The sequence below is a fragment of the Malania oleifera genome, chromosome 6, assembly GCF_029873635.1.
Source record: "Malania oleifera isolate guangnan ecotype guangnan chromosome 6, ASM2987363v1, whole genome shotgun sequence".
NCBI classification, from domain to species: domain Eukaryota; kingdom Viridiplantae; phylum Streptophyta; class Magnoliopsida; order Santalales; family Ximeniaceae; genus Malania; species Malania oleifera.
Genome location: NC_080422.1, coordinates 87,619,347 through 87,635,353, shown reverse-complemented (window position 1 = coordinate 87,635,353; position 16,007 = coordinate 87,619,347). Strand labels below are relative to the sequence as shown.

Sequence of the window (16,007 nt, the reverse complement as noted above, 5' to 3'; positions counted from 1 at the left end):
TTAAATATATTAAATAATACCTCATTCTGGGAAGTATTTCCCAGAATGACTCTGACGTAATCTCGCTACTCCAAGTAGCGATTTTTAACCAAATCTCGCTACTCCAAGTAGCGAGTTTTACTCTTTCATAAAAGGCTCGTGGTGACGCGGGCAATTCTCACTACTCCAAGTACCGAGATTTAATTAGGAGAAGTAACACTCTGGCAACCACGTTTCGACGCGTGTAACTGTCTACGAACCACAATTTGACGCGTGTTAAATCTCGTTACTTGGAGTAGCGAGATTTTGTTGTGATAATTAATGTTCTGCCATCTCCTTTTAAATTACCTCCACCCGGATTTCGACGCGTGGCAAATTTCGCTACTCCAAGTAGCGAGATTTGCTTCAGAATAACCTCGCCAGTTCTTCCTCCTTTCTTGCGCGAACAGAGTGCCTGTTGCAGAGCTGAGCAGGTGACTGTTGAAGGAAGACAACTGAGCAGTTGACCGTTGAAGGAAGACAGCCGAGCAGGTGACCGTTGCGGGCTTCATCACATTACAAGTTATATAAGGAGATGGGGTAAGTTATGTTTTTCATGTTCAGTGTTTAGATTTTTACGTTATTTTTATTTTATCGAAAGCTTTGATAATCCGAGAGAGAGTTTGTGATTTGTGTTAAAAAAATTCGTGGACAAACACTACTCTTAAGGTTTGTATTTCATTGTTTTGGTATTTAAATTTAATTTTTTGCTGTTAATATTTTATTTGTATTTTATTGTTTAGGTATTTGAATTTAATTTGTTGCTGATAATATTTTATTTTTTCCATTTAAATTGTTGTTCAATATTTATTTATTTATTTTGGATTGTTGTTTCATTGTAAAATGCATTATCTTTCCTGCCCTAGAAATTTTTGAAGTTTCATCCACTCACAAAATTTGTTAAATTTCCTTCTACTCTTTTAAATATAATTGTGCAATTATAATTAGATTATATGGTTTACTTTCAAAATGGGAAATTTTGTTATTCAATTCTTAAATTTTCTTGTACTGTTTTCAATATAATTGGGCACATCCACTAAAGTTGTGAACATAACATGTAAATTGTATGATTTTAATTGATGTTTTCAGTTAATGTGAGTACACATTATAATTATAAATTGTATTTTCATATGTATAAGATCTTAGGATCTTATACCTTATTTTCCAGGTTATTAATAATTATGTTGAAAATTTTAAAATAAAAAATTCCGACTCTTATATTAATGCTAAAGAACTAAAAAAAAAAAAATGTGATATTTTTATAATGTACAAAAAAAGAATCTGAAAATTGAAAATTATTTTCTAAACATTGAACACATCCTTAGGCTTTTCTCTTCCCTTTATTTTTTTCTTTTTTCCAGTTAATTTAGGACTATTTGAAAAATTAAAATTTGACAATATGTTTGGTTAATATTTATGAAAATTAATATAACTTAAATTTTGTAATTAAAAAATATTTATGTATTATTTTTAAATTAATTGATATTTTAAATATATAATTAAAAAATAAAATTACAAAGAATATATAATAAAAATATTATAAAAATAAAAATACAATTTATTATAATTATTTTAATTAATTGTTGTACTATCCAAATTTATTTTATAATAAAATCTTTTTTTTACATGACAATTGAAAAATTGTGAAAAATATTATATTATTGCTTTTATAATTTTATATATATATATATCTTACTTTGAATTCTATTTAAATTTTTTTCATAAACAGTTAAAAATTGAAAATAAAAACTGAAAAATGACCACATAAAGAAACATATTTATATAATATGTTTTCTTTTTCACTTTTCTAATCTTTAACTAAATAATTTTATTTTAGTTTTAGATTTATGAATTAGTTCTTCAAGAAACTAGTTCTTTTTGACACTAGTATTTGGGGTGAGATTTTTTCCATACTTATATATGTATGTGTGTGTGTAGGCTATGAAAAAAATGTTGCTTTGGGAATGTGTGTGTGTAGGCTATGAAAATGAAAGAAAATTTATTACCTCTTTGTCTGTCTACTCAAGAATCCAGCTATAATGTGACTTGTTGTATGGACATCAATGAGTTCTCCCTCTCTTAGACTCAGATGATCATGTTTTGGTATTATTTGACAAGTTCTATTTGAGTGAAGAGTTTTCTTAGTTCTCCAAGCTCAACCTAAATTTCTTTTGTATTTTGTTCACCAATACTCACAAGCCTACTACTTGGTTTCCAACAATCTACTCAATTCTAACTCACCCAAAATCACATACACAGAGGCAATGTTCACAGAATCACAGCTCTAGCTATGAAAGGTTATCTCACCCATCCTCTGTCATTAGTCCATCCTATTTAATAGAACAATGGCTTTAACCAATATATAAATAGAGGCAACTGCTACACTGCACAGAAAATGCCAAAAAAGAAAGGTGCTTGAATAGCTGACCATCATTAGAATCCTAAAGTAGCAGAAGACAATTAGTTGGATTACCCGAGTTATTGATGGGTGCAGCAGTTCTAAAAAATGTGGTTCCTTAGGGATCAAATTAAAATAAAAAATTCCATGAAAAAAGCCTCATATGTATAAAATCCTAGGGTGGGGGGTGCCTGAGGAGGCCACAGTCGACAGAGCACCATTAAAGATCCAATGGTATGAGGGCGAAGCCGGCCTCGACTAGTCACCGTCGATGACGCTGACTGGGAACACTGTAGAGATGATAGCTAAAAGGTCACATTATTAGAGGAGAGTACTAATGAGTTTTTTTCTCCTCGAATTTATGTATTTTTCACCAATATATCGATATAAATGTAGTGTTCACATTTTAAAGCACTTGTCATAAGACAATCCCATTCCCATTTCATGAATCAAGATGTTATGCGTCCTAAGTAACATTTTTCCAAAAGATCCGTTCAACTCCTTTGAGTATGGCTGTTTGGATTAGCAATGAATCCTCAAAAGGCTACTTAACAAAATTGAACTTCAAATTAAGTGGCAACCCAACACATAATGAGGCAGAGTACGAAGTACCATTTTGGAAAAATTACTCTTAAGAGCACCATTTCATAGTTCTTTGGATTCTAAGTTGAATTACAATTTTGGGAAAATCCGAAGTATATGTCATATGGGGAAAATCAATACATATTCATGTTGTTTATTCATAGACGCTGAATTCATCTATTTATTTTCTTCGTGGGAAAGTTAGGTCCAAACTCTAAGTTCATTCATTCATTAGAATTTGTATACATCTATTTGGTTTATAGTTATTAGTTATTTTGTCTCATTTACACATCACTTATACATACAATTTTGTGTTGCGTAGGTTTGTTTTATTTCCCGATTGCTGATCTAAATGGCAGGAAGCTCAAGCAGTGATCCAGTCATGGTATTTTTATATATAAGGGGGAACATAATAACTGCATTAGATGGTGTTAGGTATAGTAGTCGGCCAGTTCGACTTATTCGAATTGGCCGTAGGTGTAAATTAAGTAAATTATATACGAAGATATATAAATATTTGCATATCGATCCAGATCAATATGCATTGCGGGTGACCGCAAGATACCCTGCGCTAGAGTTAAATAATACAGCGTTCTACGAGGCTGTTCCGATATCAGATGATTATGGGTTGCGTATTGTATTGGACGCACACTGTGTCGGTGAGACATATTTAACAATGCAATTGTATGTCGAGACTATTCCTCAAATGGGTGTAATTGCAGTTAGGCAACCAGATGAGCCCGCGGAGCAATTGGGTGAAGTCGGTGAAGACACCGAACAAACACATCAGGTCGATGTTGGTGGGGAGGTTCGTGCTATGTCCACGGTCGATTTTAATGAATATCCGGGATCGTCATTTCAGCCGTCGGAGTACGAAGCACCTGTTCCTCACACGTTTCCGCAGGGAGGTTGCGAAGACGTCCCGAGTGCGGTACCAGCATCGTTGTTTGCCATTGCGAACGACGCATTGGACGAGGGCGTGAACATTACGAATGATGTTCATATTGAAGACGAACATATGCATGAGCAGGAAATGGGTGAAGGGTTAAATGATGTTCCCGATTATGTGAACTTACCTCACCATGACACGGACGACGCAACGTTTGACGCGCAATTCATCGGCGAGCTTCCGATGTACGGTCAAATTGACCTAGCTGCTGCAGATTTAACTGCGGTCGATGAGCTTCCCATACGCGTCACTCGTTGGGAAGAATCCTCTGAGTTGAGTAAGGGGATGCTCTTCAGTTCGAAGGATCAGCTGATCGCCGCAGTGCGAATATATCACGCTCGCACGCACCATGACTTCCATGTGGTGCGATCTACTCCTGAGTTGTGGGTTGCTAGGTGTAAGGACCACGATTGCGCGTGGAGATTGCATGCCATGTATCGGATGATACACAGTTTTTTCAAAATCACTCAATATAGTGGTCCGCATACGTGTCTGAATGAACTTATATCGCGGGACTATAACCAAATCACGTCGTCCCTCATTGCTGGGGAGATAGTGAATATGATCAGGGGAGATGCGTCGACGTCGATCACTACATTGAAGGAGTTCATTGATCGTCGATTCGGGTATTCAATATCTTATAAGAAGGTTTGGTTGGGCAAGCAGAAGGCAATAGCCCAAGTCTTCGATGATTGGGAGAAATCGTAAGAAACGTTACCGAAGTGGATGGAAGCGATGCGCGCGTACAATCCTGGGACTACAGTCAGGTGGAGGTCAACTCCGGTTCCAGGTAGCACTAACAGCGCAACCTTCGTATCTGTATTTTGGTCATTTGCAGCATCTATTCAGGGTTTTTGTCACTGCCCTCCCGTTATATGTGTGGACGGGGCATACTTGTACGGTAAGTACAAGGGCAAACTCCTTATTGCGACGTGCCCCGATACAAATAGGCAAATATTTCCCCTTGCATTTGCTATTGTGCAGGAGGAAAGCCTCGACACATGGAATTAGTTTCTGTGTTCTCTGCGTTTGATTACCGACAGGGACGACATTTTCCTCATATCAGATCGACATCTAGGGATTATCGCTGCGGTGCAGCACAATCCTGATTGGCAACCACCACGTGCGCACCACCGATTTTGCCTTCGACATGTCGTCAGCAACTTTAATACGAAAGTGCGGAGTGTCAATATGAAGCGAATGGCTGAGCAAGCCGGAAGGGAGCATCAGGTGAGAAAATTTGACACCTGAATGGAGAGGATATTCGACGAGGGTGGAGAGCCAGCCAAGTCGCTCTTCGATCAAATCCCTCCTCATATGTGGACTCAGTGCCACGACGGTGGAAAGAGGTATGGAAACATGACCACCAACCTGGTCGAATGTTTCAACGCCGTCCTAAAAGGCGCACGTAGCCTTCCCATTACGGCTCTCGTGCAACTAACATTTTATCGCGTTGCACATTACTTTAATAGCCGACGGGAGTCTGCTCGTAACGCAATATCTAGAGGAAATATGTTAACTCCGCATATATTGCTAGCGATGGAAAGAAGGAAGCTGAAGGCGACCGGACAACGAGTCACGATGTTCAACCGGTCTAGGGGTACTTTTAGCATCACGACCGCACAGCGGGGACCCCATAAAGGAAACAATGTCCAAACTTTGAACATCCAAGGCGCGAATGCTCCTGCGAGAAGTGGCAATCTTTACACTATCCCTGCTCGCACCTTCTTGCAGCCTGTGCCGAGACACGACTAAATGCGAGCCAGTTTGTTGAGCCATATTGGAGCACTGCCGAGCACTATGCAACATATGTTGCAGAATTTTATCTAATCATGCATGAGGCATATTGGCCAACTTGCTCATTGCCAAACTTGCAGGCAAATCCTGCATACGCTAGACATCAAGGTCGGCCTAAGAGCTCACGTATACATAACGAGATGGATGCTCGGGAAGGTCGGAAACATATCACGTGTAGCATATGCCGTCAAGAAGGACATAATCGCACAAGATGTCCGAGAAGGACCCAACCTGGGGATGCAGCTGGACTTTCGCACTGACCTATAACTTATAGGTGATCCGAGATTTGCGTACTCTTACTCCTCGCATCACGACAAGTTTTCACCTGCTAATTCCTTATGAAAAATTTGTTTCCAAATGTTAAATCCTCAGACCGCTTTAATTTCTCGGTGAACACGCGAATGTTTCATGCTTAATTTGTCTCTGAGCAATTGAGTCACTGTGTCCATCAATCAAGAATAGTGTATGTTTAGATGAAAACTTGGTGAGACATTTTCATTTGTACACATATAGGATAAACCTTGAGATTTTTGTTTGTTTCCACCATACAAAGCACCGGGGACAGATACTCAATTCTTATGCTTTCTATGTTAATGCTTTCAATATTCTAGCTTGTTTGCAGGATCGATCCAGGGCCGTCCGATACTACTGTACTGTGTATGGGTGATCGGCACCGGTCCAGTCGGGCGTGGACCGATTCGCATGTTGACGTCTTATATTGCCGAGGGGGCAGTCAGAGCGTACAGGATAGGATAGGCGCAGACCCTCGCATTATTGATTGGATACCTGATGCGGGTTTTTATGGGATATATCAGATTGGCCATATCCAGTTGGATTGGCATCTTGTGACCGCGTTGGTCGAGCGATGGAGGCCAGAGACACACACTTTCCACTTGCCGCACGGGGAGGCGACTATCACATTACAGGATGTCGCGGTGTTGTTCAGGCTACCGATTGATGGGTTGCCCGTCACTGGTCATACAGCTGGACCAGTACAAGATGGAGGCGTCGGTCAGGGGGGAGGACTTCGCCGCATGTGCGAGAGATTGTTAGGAGTGTGCCCCCAGACAGTGAGCTTGTTGGTGCCCGCATTCGCATGCGGTTTCTAGAGGGGGAGATGTTTCGCCAGCTTCCGGCTGATGCTGATGATCAGACTATAGCGTGTCACGCACGTGCCCACATGCTGCGATTGATATGTGGGATGCTGTTCTGCAACCTATCGGGGAGTTACGCACACTTGATGTTCCTTCCACTGCTCGCGGAGCGAGCAGAGATACGCCATTATAGTTGGGGTGCTACAACGTTAGCTTGGCTGTACCAGGAGATGTGCCGCGCCGCTAACGTGTCGCACTCACAGATCGGAGGAGCACTCCGCTTATTGCAGGTTTGGGCGTGGGAGAGATTCACGTCGTTAGCTCCTACGCACCGCGGTGTCCGATATCTTATTCAGAGGGATGAGGACGGACGACCGATTGACCCAGCTCCACTCGCGTGGAGGTTAGTAACTCAACTGAAAATAATTTGCTTCAGTTGTAGTACGTAGTAGTGGTTACACCTTGCTAACTTACGTTCTATTGTGTACAGGTGGAGGGATCAGTTGTTGGTGCCTAATGTTGCGCAACACACACTGTCCTGGTACAGATTCAAGCTGGACATGCACCGGGAGCACGAGCTACTCTTCGTTATGTGTATTTAGGGCTATTTCAAGATTTTCATATATTCCCGTCCCACCTCTGACATTTACTATATGTCTACGCGTAGTTCGTATGGGCGCCCTACACGGATGACATTGTTGCCGACCTACCACCTGGTTATGCAGTTGGGTCGGACCTCTGGGTTGCCTGAGTGCCACTCATATGTTTTCATATTGTCGAGTGGCATCTCCCAGATCGAGTGATGCGCTAGTTTGGCTTTCGATAGGGCATTCCCGGTCGCTTCTGTACCTTGGGGGTCGATGTACATGGGGAGGACTTGCACGAGATTGATGGTCGCGGTCGGGGGAACACAGATTGGGCAGCGGAGCACGCCATGTACGTGAGTATGTGGGTACATAGGCGCGACTACATTGTCGAGGGAGTCCGGGCAAATGGCCCGATGCGTCCGGAGGATCCATATTACCCGTGGTACAGGTCGATCACACGTCGCTTCGTAGATAGGACTGCGGCGGTCTACATGAGCCTCGTACGCTTACTCAAACGTATACCTAATTTGTTACCGTGATGACTAGTAGTTCAATGTTTTAAACACTATTTTCGTATGATGCAGGCTGACGTATTACACTAGGTGGACTCGCTATCATCAGACCCCGTTGTGAGCGATTTAGCGAGAGTTGGTTTGGACATTGTCTACGAGGACGGGCGACGGATCCCTACGCCACGCCGGACGCCGGCCCCACGAGGTGGTCGAGCAGCTCCAGTACGAGGGGGTCGAGCAACTACCTCCAGCCGTCCATCGAGTCCGACCTTCTCACCGCCCATTGTACATGAGGAGTATATGTTTGGGCCGTCCGCTGCTGATTTTGCGGGACCCCCCAGTAGACCGGCGGATTATCGATCTGACTCTGCCGCGACGCCATCGATGTCGTACTTACTAGACGACCCTCTCGATGCGGAGGAGGTGGACGCACCCGGCTTGCCAGCTCGAACTCATCCAGAGACTACATACGACATAGCTCCCCGTCGGCTTCACCTAAAGAGGGATTATCCAGTACGTATGGGCAGAGACGACAGACATGTAGCCCCTCGACGTGACCGGACGCCAGACGCGGAGGAGCAGCCAGGTGAGGGCAGACACAGACGGCAGCCACCCCGACACCGGAGACGACCTCCATGCGGTACCGAGTAGCCCATATATGTAGTTGTTAATTAGTTCATAATTTGATTTGTACATCAGATATATGTTTACAGCTTCATTTGTACATAATGTATTTATTCATGATTCATTTGGGCATAATGTATTTAGTAATGACTTCATTTGTACAGCATCTATTTGTATAGAATATATCATTTCTCCTTTATTTCAACTTGTTTGGAGTATCATTTGTACATAATGTAATTGTTTGGAGTATCATTTGTACATAATGTAATTTACTTAATTCTTAATCTATAGAGCAGCAATAGGTAAAGTGACAAGCAGGTATCATTTAGTGTACTAATTTGATATGTTGAATGTATACGAATCTGATGAATGTAACGTTCTGAACATACTGGTATCAACTGTATTTTAAGAATGTTTTATTTGCACAAGTGCGTGGATGGATATGCTCAATTTGTAAACAGGACTCTGCCGAAATTAGTATACTATTTTGATAGGTTTAATATATACGATTCTCGTGAATGTAATGTTGTGAACATACTGGTATCAATTGTATTGGAAGAATGTTTTATTTGCACAGGTGCGTGGATGGATATGCTCAATTTTTAAACAGGACTCTGCCGAAATTAGTATACTATTTTGACAGGTTCAATGTATACGAGTCTCGTGAATGTAACGTTGTGAAATATAATTTAGTCTCTCTATGTATGTTTCTTAGGTTTTATTTCTACTTTTAATTTCACAATATTGAAAGTAACACCAAACGGGCCCCCGAGGAAAAAGGAAAGAAGTTAATTAGGTGCAATTCAACTTGAATAGGGTTGAAATGTATACTCAGTAAAAGAGCTGTATGATATGATGATTTATCTTTAGAACTACCAAATAAAATATAATCCTAAAAAGTGTATACCGAGCCATTTGTATTTCTACAACAGTTGATTCGTGGCATCATTGTATCCTTCGACTTTCGGATGCTTCAGAATTGTGTTACGAAATATACAAAATTTTCATGAACATAAGAATTTTAATGTTTTGACCACAAACATATTGCTAAGAGATTCCTTCGCATGGAGCATTAATCTTTTGTTCATAATAAGATTGATATGGAAAGGAGGGTATGTCTTCTTATTTTACATATAAAGTAAGAGTTATTGTTAATTAATACCACGTTGCGAATTTAGATATGAATGAACAGCTTCGAAGAAATGGAATTCGAACTAAACGAGGGAAAATATTGGAATACTTTGGAATCATTGAATGCACAAACCAAATGCTAAGCAAAGGCACAATAGAACCAATCATTAAATCAGCAATGTAATGACAATCCAAAATGTAGAAAGTTAAACATAAGCCAAACGAAAATAATAACCTATGATCTGTAAAGGAGGAAGTTGTATTAACTCCTATCGATAATGGATACATATATGATGAAGAAGTAAAAGTTACAAAACATTAAATGTAGGACAGTGTTGTCCCAACTCTATATGCTAGAACCCAAATATATTTAAATATGGAAGGTAAGAGCAGATCAATCTCAATAATTTAGCGCCATTAATCATCATGCATGGGACTGGTGCTTAGAAGCTGCAAGTCTTGGGGATTATAGGTTCCAGGCTTATTCTTGATTTTATCATGATATGTGATGGGGCTATCTCTGAAAGGCATGCATGCAAGACTCCATGCCATTTATCCTTTTTATTATGTCATTGGTCTAGTCTAAAGTCTGAACTCTTAAAGATTTTAGGTTGACACTGAATGGTCTTCAATTCAAGATTCTATATAGTTTAATATGTCCATGAACTCAAATCTAACTTCATGCTTCTAAAGTAAGAGATAACTTCATGCTTGTACTATGGGGGGGATATAATACAAATTTGATATGAAAAATATTAAATTCAAAATTTTGAATAGTATATGATACAATTTTGAAATGAGATACACTTCTTAATTTTGTTCTCTTGCCTGATCTTAATAAACATTTAAATGGATCCAAAAACATAAGGGGGCAACAATACAATATTAATGAATTTTTTGTAAAATAATAATTGCATTATTATTATTATTATTATTATTATTATTATTATTATTATTATTATTATTATTATTATTATTATTATTATTATTATTATTATTATCCCCAAGATCCAGCACTATCTATGATAAGTATTTTTGTCATTTGACTTAATAAATGAAACTGTCGGATCCTTCTAATTTAAATATTAATATGAGTAAAGATATTTTAAAAAAAATAGGCTAACATAAACAAAATTATATTTAATTTTTTTATTTTTATTTTTAAAAGTAACTAAAACTTAAAATTGGGACTAAGGAATTGTGTTACAGATGACCTCCTCTTCCTCTTTCTTAATTATTCTTAAGCGATAACCACCCTTAGGCCTCCCTATTAAAGAAATTTTTTTTTTTTTTTCAGAAATGAATTACTAAAAAGGTTAATTACATTTTCCCAATTAATCTTCTATAGGCTGAAGGATCCTCATAGAAATCAGCATCCGCAGTAGTAAGTTTTAAATTGGAATCCATGGGAAAAGCCACTGGTTTAGCACCAATAACTCCAGCTTGTTCAAGTGTATCCAGAATAAACTTCCTTTGACAAACATATATACCAGTTCTACTTCTTACTATTTCCAAACCGAGAAAGTATTTGAGTTCCCCTAAGTCTTTGATTGTAAACTTGTCATGGAGAAATGATTTAAGCAACTGAATTTCATTTAAACTATCACTGGCCAAAAGAATATCATCTACATAGACTAATAAAGCTATGAAAGATGATGTAGACTTCTTGATAAACAAAGAACAATCAGAAGTACCTTGAGTAAAGCCATAAGCAAGCAATGCTGTGGATAATTTAGCAAACCACTGCCTAGATGCTTGCTTCAAACCATATAAACTCTTTAAAAGTTGACAAACTTTATTTTCTCCTTTGACAACCGAACCAGGGGGCAAGTCCATGTAAACTTCTTCATTCAAGTCACCATGTAAGAATGCATTGTTAAAATCCAACTGGTGAAGATGCCAATTTTTAATAGCAGCTATAGCAAGTAATAACCGAATAGAAGTTATTTTTGCTACAGGAGAAAAGTGTCAAAGAAATCTAACCCTTCTTGTTGAGTGTAACCTTTAGCTACTAATCGAGCTTTGTACCTTTCAATAGTTCCATCTGCCTTATACTTAATTCGAAATACCCACTTACAACCAATAGTCTGTTTATGTTGAGGAAGAGTTACAAGTTCCCAAGTTTTATTTAATTCTAAGGCATTTAATTCATTTTGCATTGCAGCTTGCCATTCAGGTATTTGAGCAGCTAATTTGTAAGTTTTGGGTTCTTCAGAAGCTGAAATGGAGACTAGAAAAGCTTTATAAGAAGGAGATAATTGTTTTTCATAAAGATAATCAGAGATGGGATATAGAATACCTTTATTAGAAAAACAATTAGCAATATCAGATGAAGAAGTTGCAAGTGAAACCTTGGAAGCTGTACCACAGTAAAAATCTTGCAAATAGCTTGGCCGTCGTGTAATTCTTGAAGATTTTCTGAGTTGTGGTGAAATAATATCTGGGATGGGAACATTGCTCAAAGATGTTAGATGATTGTTGGTTGAATGTGAAGAGGATGGAGGAGTTTGATTAGAAGAATAAAAAAAATCAGATGTAGAAGCATGGAGGGAATAAGAAAGAATGTGATTCAGGATTAGGTGAAAAAACCTTAAAAGGAAAAATATTTTCAGAAAAACTACATTTCTTGAGATGAAAACTTTATTAGTATTAAGGTCCATTAATTTGTAACCTTTTATGTTAGAAGGATAACCCAAGAATAAACATTTGGTAGATCTTTGATCAAATTTATGTCTATGGGTTGTAAGTGTTGATGCAAAACAAAGGCAACCAAATACTTTGAGATGAGAGAGATTAGGAGGTTTATCAAAAAGCATTTCAGATGGTGTTTGGTTGTTAAGACTTGGAGTTGGAATTCTGTTTATAATGTGAGCTGCAGTTAATACACAGTCACTCCAGAAAGGTAAACGCATATTTGCTTGAAACAGTAAGGCCCTGGCAGTGTTTAACAAACGTTGGTGTTTTCTTTCCACAACTCCATTTTGTTGTGGAGTTTCTACACAACATCTTTGATGTATAATGCCATGGTCATTATAGAATTGAGTTAAAAGAAATTCAGGACCATTATCTGATCTCACTATTTTAACAGGAACATTGAATTGGGTCACTACCATTGTGCAAAAATTTTTAACGATAGAAGAAACTTCATATTTCATCTTGAGCATGTATACCCAAGTACAACGAGTATGATCATCAACTATAGTAAGAAAATACTTGAAACCAGAATAGGAAACAACATTGAATGGTCCCTATATATCACAATGGATCAAATCAAATTTGTTCTTTGAACTAGACTAAGATACAGGAAATGAGAGTTTTCTTTGTTTTTCTAAATGACATACATCACAAACATGTGTGGTATTAAAAGATATGGATGACTCCAGCTGTTTAAGATAAGGTAACCTTGAGTTGGAAACATGACCAAGTCTGTAGTGCCAGGTATCTAATTGATTTTGGGTAATGGTTGAAGCCAAAGATGAAGAATGAAACTTGGCTTGATTGTGAATAGCAGCCTTTGAAGGAACTTGAGATAAATGGTACAGTCCATGTTTCTCAAATGCAATCCCAATCATCTTCTTTGTTAATTGGTCCTGTAGAAGGCAATATGAGTTAAAGAAAGAAACACAAATGTTAGATTGTTTTGTTAGTTTAGAAACAGACAACAGATTGAATGAAAAACTGGGAACACACAACACATTATGTAAAGATAGTATATTTGAAATGCAAATACTGCCAATGTGTGAAGCTGGAAAAGAGTTTCCATTTGGCAAATTTATGGAAGTGTTGATTGGTGTAGGTGGAGAAGAATATAATGAAGGTGAACATATCATGTGATCTGTTGCACCTGTATCTAGAATCCATGAATGTACATTCTGCAGAGATGAAGAAACTAAATAACAAAAATTTGAAGGGTTACCAGAAAATTGAGAAGTAACAATGTTAACAGCTGGAGAAGATGTTTGATGAGATATTGGAGATGAAGTAGAATTTGCAAGTGCTATCAATTTATTGAATTCCTCAGAAGTAAAAGAAAACTTTGGATCCTCATTACTCTGTTGAAGAGAAAGCTCAGGAGTTGTCATGGCAGCATGTGCAGTAGGTGGCTTCCTTTTTCCTTTTGGTCCAGTCCAGCCAGGAGGAAAACCATGAAGATGAAAACATTTTTCTATTGTATGCCCATTGTATCCACAATGTGTACAGTATAGAGAAAATCTCTTCTGTTTATCCTTTGAGAATTTCAAAAAACCAGATGGCTGAATGTTTTGTTTAGCAATCAAAGCATGAGTTTCACTGCTGACAACATTATTTAGTTGTCTTTGACTTTCCTCTTGAAGTAGTAAAGAAAATACTTTGGCCATACTTGGTAATGGCGAAATCATAAGCAATTGACTTCGAATTGGAGCATAGAAATCATTCAGACCAATCAAAAATTTCAACACATAATCAGATTGCTGTCTAACCAACAAAAAATCAAACAGGTTGCAGGTACAAGTTGCCATTTTACCACAGCTACATGTAGGGAATGGTCGGTAGTTAATATATTCATCCCATAATGATTTGAATGAATTAAAATACTCAGTAATTGATAAACAACCCTGAGTAATAGAACTAAGAGATTTTTCAAGATGAAAAACTCTGGGACCATCACTTCGTAAGTATCTTGTTTTCAGCTCATTCCAAAGATCAACAGCAGATGTAACATAGAGAAGACTATTTCTTATTTCCTTGGAAATGGAATTCATTAACCATGAAAGAACTAGATTGTTTGCACGCAGCCATGCAGTATGGAGAGAACACTGATTTATAGAAGGAGCAAGAATCGAGCCATCAATGAATGCTACCTTATTTTTAACTGTTAGAGCAATGGTGATTGACCGACTCCATGCAATGTAATTATCACCACTAAAAATATCAGAAACGAGTAATGCACCAGGATTATCACTTGGATGTAAGTAATATGGACTGGATGAATCATCAGAAAGATTGATCATACGATGACAATTTTGAGAACTGGTAGAATTATCAGCAGAAGTCATATCTGGAATTTCTCCAAGAAATATAAAAAATTTGCAGATCAAAGAATTTTTCTTTGTAAAGACCAGAGATAAAAGCAATTCACTTGAGGCTTTGCAATTTGATACCAGAATAATGCCGATATAGAATACTAATCTATCAGCTTCTCTTGATCAGCGTCAGAATTTTTCTGAATATTCGTACTGCTCAGAATTTGGAGGCGCAGTGTGGCTAAAAACAGAGCTTTCATGGTTTCTTGAAACTTAAAAAAAATTGCGGAAGGGAAGCAAGTGCTCTGATACCATGTGAAGTTTTTACATAAGCTGAAAAATTCTTCTCTATTATCTGCTTCAAATACAAAGTATATGTTTGTATTTATATAATACAAGAATCAAGAATAAAGAAAACTAACTAATCAGGCTAACTAATTAACTAATCTTCTCTTCTTCTAATTTAACTTGCGTAGCTTTGGATTTCAGTTCCAACTGTTCAATTCTTGAAGCAATATTCCAACACTTATTTATCTTATTATAGATCTTATCATGAATGATGGAATCATTATATTCAATATAGTATGCACGGGCCAATCTGCATATTTTTTTTGTTTTACGCCTTGTAACTCTTCCTCAGCCAGGCTTGGGCTGAATAGCGGAGCAAGTACAAGTATTAGTATAAAAAATGCGTCCTTTGTCATTAATATTTACTCGCGATAATTGCAGCCTCTCAGGAGAATCGATGAGTGCATCTTTATTGATCATTTTTGGGGCTGTCCACCCGAGACAATCCATTCAACGAACCAAAAAACACCACAGCACAAGGAACTGAGTTTTTTCCTTTTTTATCATTTTTTAAAATATAGATATTAAATAGTATTTTTTTACAACACATAATCAGATCTGTGTTTTACAAAAATAATCTCCAGTGATACGTGGTAAATCTCGTTACTCCAAGTAGCGAGATTTGGTTAAAAATTGTTACTCCAAGTAGCGAGATCTATGTTTTACAAAAATAATCTCCAGTGACACGTGGTAAATCTCGCTACTCCAAGTAGCGATATTTGGTTAAAAATCGCTACTCCAAGTAGCGAGATCTGTGTTTTACAAAAATAATCTCCAGTGACACGTGGTAAATCTCGCTACTTGGAGTAGCGAGATTTGGTTAAAAATCGCTACTTGGAGTAGCGAGATTACGTCAGAGTCATTATGGGAAATACTTCCCAGAATGAGGTATTATTTAATATATTTTTAAAAAAAAAAGTTAAAACGGGAAAAAACTCGTTCAACCATACTAGTCACACCCGAG

At 37.8% G+C, this 16,007-nt stretch overlaps 1 long non-coding RNA gene across 1 annotated transcript; it reads left to right on the top strand.

Moving 5' to 3' along the window:
• Positions 1 to 6,872: 6,872 nt before the first annotated feature.
• Positions 6,873 to 8,831, top strand: LOC131157105 (uncharacterized). Its single transcript, XR_009137219.1, has 3 exons — positions 6,873 to 7,241; positions 7,329 to 7,925; positions 8,010 to 8,831. It is a non-coding gene; the product is annotated as an uncharacterized LOC131157105 (long non-coding RNA).
• The last annotated feature ends 7,176 nt before the right edge of the window (positions 8,832 to 16,007 follow it).